This window comes from Triticum dicoccoides, chromosome 5A, assembly GCF_002162155.2.
Source record: "Triticum dicoccoides isolate Atlit2015 ecotype Zavitan chromosome 5A, WEW_v2.0, whole genome shotgun sequence".
Lineage (NCBI taxonomy): Eukaryota > Viridiplantae > Streptophyta > Magnoliopsida > Poales > Poaceae > Triticum > Triticum dicoccoides.
Genome location: NC_041388.1, coordinates 320,608,574 through 320,614,696, shown reverse-complemented (window position 1 = coordinate 320,614,696; position 6,123 = coordinate 320,608,574).

Sequence of the window (6,123 nt, the reverse complement as noted above, 5' to 3'; positions counted from 1 at the left end):
TTAAAAGGCCTGAATGAGATAACAACCTCGAGACATCTTCAGCACTCCGGAACAATTGAATAGCGAGAAGTGGAATGATAATAAGGTGCACCGGCATGGAAAACATTTGAAATGAGTTAAATGATATGATCAACACCAACAACTTGAATTGAAACCACCAGAGAAGAAAAGAATGAAGAATGACGAACTAGAGGCTCCATTAGTATCTTCATGAGAATCACCGGGTAAGAACATTGAAAGAAAAGAATGGAGAAATTCACATGAATAAAATGGATACTTGATTCAGAAATCTGAGCCCTTGAAGAAAAAGGGTTGGGAGGGTGGGAAAAAACAAAGGCAACTTGGGATGGATGAAACAAACACCGTTGAGAAGAAATGATAAATGATCTTGCTGATGTTGAAATGATCGGATCCACTTGAAGAGAAAAACGCCGGTTGAAAAAGGATTGACATGACAATCTCGATGAACAAGAAGGATTGGTATTCACATCGAAGTATGAGAACACCGTTTAGGAAAGGTATGGAATCAACACTTGACTTTGAAGCAACTCGAATACCACAACTGGAAACAAAAACAAAGGGTTGGCTTGCAAAATAAGCCGGAACAAACATATGATAGAGATTTCGTCCAAAGTTTTCGTGGTGGGGCCCACACGGGCTCAATCGTACAACACCATCATGTACAAGGCAGTGCACATGACATACGAAGCGTCCCCGAGTCAGCATAGCCAAGGACTCTTTAAGACACAACGAGACCACTGTAAAACCAACCGTGGATAGGCGGACCACTAGACATCGAACCCCAATTTCATATCATACATCTGTCGGAAAGATATCCTAAGAGCTACTTGAATTCCCACTTATAAACTCCCGAACCTTTCCGGTTATGCAATCAGGTGTTGGGGATACAGGGGAAGCATAATATCTCACCCAAAGCTAGCAAATCCTACATCCAGTTGTATCCATCCTTCAACACATAACCAAGAAACCTTCGGAAATTGTTTACCTCAACCTTTGAAAAGCATCCGTTATACGAGTTATGGCAATACTCCCGAACTCCCGCCCCAGTACTGGGTGGCGTCGAGGTTATCTCACCAACAACTGCATAAAAGAGATTTTCGATGTCGGTGAAACTCAGGTATTCCAGAACTGCAACGATAAAATTGTGATGACAACACCTCGGAGCTCAACTCCCCGGGACACTGCCACAACCCCTAAATGTCAGGAGGCACCAAGAACAATGTTCTCGTCACAAAACCATCGGAACGATTCCAAGATACCCGCGTGATCCTAAATTTTTTTTAGTGAAATATGAGAAGAGAAGAGTCAAAACTCTACGTCAGGATGCCTCACCAGAGCGACGAAGGGACTGAGGAGTAAAAAGAATCCTACTCTCCGATATATATAATCCTAAATGACTCAAAACATTTTTCTAGACTCAACAACACCAGCGATTCGATCAAGCAGGGGGGCTCCTAAGGTCGGGGAAGGCTTTGATTACCAACTTGTAACGCCCACGATGCGGCTATATCTCCCACGTGTCGAAGCATGACTTAGAGGCATAACCACATTGTAAGCAATGTCGCAAGTGAGGTAATGTTCACACAACCCATGTAATACATAAGGGAAAGAGAAACATAGCTGGCTTACAATCGCCACTTCACACAATACATGAATAAAGCATTACATCATCCAGATACAATCAAGGTCCGACTACGGAACCAAAATAAAATAAGACTACCCCAAATGCTACACAGATCCCCAATCGTCCCAACTGGGCTCCACTACTGATCAACTGAAACGAAACAACACAACAAACACGATCTTCATCGAGCTCCTCCTTGAGCTCGGTTGCGTCACCTGCACGGTATCATCGGCACCTGCAAACTGGTTTTGGAAGTAATCTGTGAGTCACGGGGACTCAGCAATCTCACACCCTCGCGATCAAGACTATTTAAGCTTATAGGTAGGGTAAAGGTATGAGGTGGAGCTGCAGCAAGCGACTAGCATATTTGGTGGCTAGATACGCAATTGAGAGCGAGAAGAGAAGGCAAAAGCATGTTCGAGAATCTATGATCAAGAAGTGATCCTAGAACAACCTACGTTCACGCATAACTCCCACACCGTGTTCACTTCCCTGACCCCGCCGAGAAGAGACCATCATGGCTACACACACGGTTGATACATTTTAATTTAAGTTAAGTTTCAGGTTTTCTACAATCGGACATTAACAAATTCCCATCTACCCATAACCGTGGGCATGGATTTCGAAAGTTCAAATCCCTGCAGGGGTGTCCCAACTTAGCCCATCACAAGCTCTCACGGTCAACAAAGGATATTCCTTCTCCCAGGAAGACCCGATCAGGCTCGGAATCCCGGTTACAAGACATTTTGACAATGGTAAAACACAATGGTAAAACAAGACCAGCAAAGCCACCCAGATGTGCCGACAAATCCCGATAGGAGCTGCACATATCTCGTTCTCAGGGCACACCGGATGAGCAAGACGTCGGGTAGGCCAGCCCAGAGTTGCTCCTGGTAGCCCCGGACATCGCTCAGTTGGACCAACACTTAGAGAAGCACTGGCCCTGGGGGGGGGGTTAAATAAAGATGACCCTTGAGCCGGCCGACCCAACTAGGGTGGCAAGAGTGAAACAAAACACCAGGCATAAGGCCAAGCCTTCCACCCTTTACCAAGTATATAGATGCATTAATTAAATAAGATATATTGTGATATACCAACAAATATCCATGTTCCAAACATGGAACAAGCTCCAATCTTCACCTGCAACTAACAACGCTATAAGAGGGGCTGAGCAAAGCGGTAACATAGCCAAACAACGGTTTGCTAGGACAAGGTGTGTTAGAGGTTTGACATGGCAATATGGGAGGCATGATAAAGCAAGTGGTAGGTATCGCAACATAGGCATATCAAAAGAGCGAGCATTTAGCAAGCAAAGATAGAAGTGATTTCGAGGGTATGGTCATCTTGCCTGAGATCCCGCAAAGAAGAAGAACGAGTCCATGAAGTAGAAAAACATACGTAGTCGAACGGATCCTCACAAACGTGACGTTAACGGAACTAACCCGAAGAAGCAACACCGGAAAGAAGCAAACAACATAGTAAACAACCATCACATAAGCATGGCATGATGCACAACCAAGTATGATGCATGTCCAGTTTAAATATGCATGACATGGCAAAGTGCAACAACCAAAACTACAAATTAAGTGGAGCTCAATATGCAACGGGTTGCATATTGACGAAACACCACATCAATTATTTAGTTCTCTCTCGGTTATGTACTCACCAATATTAAATGTTGTTAAGCATGTCAAGAGATGATACATAACAAAACTATACCATCTAAACAATTTAAATGGGGCCGGGTATAATAAACAACAAACCCGGTAAATCCCCATATGCATTAGTAATTTAATGCAAACAACAATTTTAACCAATCTTGAAGTTGTTACCATGATGCGGATGACATGTGCAAGTTTATGCAAGTTTTAAGGAAAGTAGACATGACAAGATATGAGGCATTTGTCGCCATGGCGGAAGGAAAAGGGGTGCCACGACGGCGAAACGGAAATGTTACCATGGCAACATTCCTGTGATCCGACAACTCAAATGAGATGCTAGTGCAAAGGAACAAGTGTGGGTGCGTGAAACGTGCAAGAGTGACGGGGAGTGATCCCGGATACCGGTTGTCCCACGAGACGACGGTAACAAGGCAAAAGAGGGGCAATGTGCATCGACAATTCAAGCACGGAGCAAGCACGAGCATCTCATACATCACACATGAATTAGTTCACAGGCAGTCGTCTCGGCGGTTATACCTTTCGGAGCGTGCATTATCGGAACAGATCAAGTTCAAAGCGGAGAAGGGGAAGTAGACGTTCTCGGGACTTTCGTAGTGGAAGTAGTCGTTCTCTCACGCTCTAGGGTCGACGGTAGAGGTTCTCGCGATCTCGGCGATGGTAGTGGTACATGTTTATCGGTAGTCGAACATGACGATCTAGAGAGGGTACTTGGCAACATGCATGTCGTCGGTAGTTGTACACAATCGTTGTCGGACTTGACGGGTTCGAGGTCTCCGGACATAGTGGTATATGTTCGTTTTTCGGAGAGGTACATGGCGTTCTTCGGTCATAGGTACTTGACATTTTGCTACCCGGGTCTTCGGCGACGGTCGTTGTTCTATGCATCGGGCATCAAGGTACAATCCGAGGTACTTGCCGTTCTTAGCTGTTCTGAAGACGGCGGTAGATGAACATGACGCATCGTCGTGGTACTTGTTGGTCTCGGTCGAGGCGGCAAAACGTAGTCGAACTTGAGGTGGCCTTGACGATCCCAAAAACGTTCCTGCTCGAGAAGGTCTCTGTCTTGGTCTTCACCGAGTGTGGTACTTGGCAAAAGGGATCTCCGAAGGCGGCCTTGCATCCCTGGATTCGATGGCCTTGGCAACGACAAAAAAGGCTGCGGGGCAGCGAACGGAAGGAGAAGCATGGGCAGGAGGTGAAGCGGTTCGTCCTCCTCGTCCTAGACATGACGAGCCAGGGGAGGTCTTGGCGCTGGGCTCCAGCGAAGTAGGACGCTGATGAGGAGGAAAAAATGGAGCTGCGGTGGCCTGCTGGTCTTGGGCGGCGACAACACACAGGACAAGGAGGAGGGCAGCAGCAGGCAACGGCGGCCATGGGAGGCGCCCTTGGTGCGCCCGTGGCGTCGAGCACGGGAGCTCCTATCCCTGGTGTGAAGCGTGCAGCGACGCTAGGAGACGAGAGGGAGAGGGTCGGGGCGCGAGGGAAGGAGGGACTGGCGCAGGATCTGCATCGCAGAGGGAGGAGGGCCACGGATCGGGAGGCGCGGGCGCTCTCCTGGCGCTGGCTATGAGCGTGCGGCGGCGCTGGAGTGAGTCGAGGGAGAGGCAAGGGATCGAGAGAGAGATGGCGGCGCTGGGGATCGATAGGGAGAGGGGAATCGGGCCAGGGGGTAGCGATGTGGGAGAGCTAGGGTTAGGTTAGGTGGGCTTTGGCCTTGTGCCGGCCCAGTAGAGAGGGAGGGGCTGCCCTAGAGAGGCCGGCGGCTGGACCTGAGCTGGGATTCTCTCTTCCTCTCTCTAACTTTATTTCTAAGCATAAAACAAAATTGGAGAAGAAAAGAAAGAGGGAGGGGGTTAGGGAAAGAATTAGCGCACGAAGATAATATTCTCGGACTCGCAAAAATGCGCTGGTTCCAAGAAAAATAGGAGAGGCATGATTGCGAGGATTTAATTCAAAGTCATTTGAATTTAATTCAAATGGTTTACTAGGATTTAATTCAAAGTCATTTGAATATATGGCCATGTGGGAGACCAAGAATTAAGATAACAAAGGCATTGGGATATTTTGCAAGTGTGTTTGCGGTAAATTCAAATAATTGGAATATTTACTATAGCTCTCTAAATATCGAGAGGATATGTTGTAAAGAGAATCACCATGTGACCTCCCTCGGTTTAAATGGATCAAAGATCCATGCCATTTATTTAGTTGAGATGCAAAAGATTTATGACATGATGCAATGCACATGATGCAAAGATGAATGCAATAAACCAACAACTCACATGACGAAAACCCGGAAACCTTGGAAGGCATCTGAAGCTCCGGTCTTGGGGCATCACAAAACACACCGCAAAAGAAGATTACATCGAATAGATCTCCAAGAGAATCGAGGAGAACTTTGTATTGAGATCCAAATAGAGAAGTGAAGCCATCTAGCTAATAACTATGGACCCGAAGGTCTCAGGTAAACTACTCACACATCATCGGAGGGGCCATTGAGTTGATGTAGAGGCCCTCCGTGATCAATGACCCCTCCGGCGGAGCTCCGGAAAAGGCCCCAAGATGGGATCTCTTGGGTATAGAAGGTTGCGGCGGTAGAAATAGGGTTTCATGGTGCTCCTGGATGTTTTCAGGGTATCTAGGTATATATAAGAGGAAGAAGTAGGTCGGTGGAGCCACGAGGGGCCCACGAGGGTGGAGGGCGCGCCTATGGGGGTAGGCGCGCCCCTGCCTCGTGGCCTCCTCGTTGGTTGCTTGACGTCCACTCCAAGTCCTCTGGATCATGTTTGTTTCAAAAAT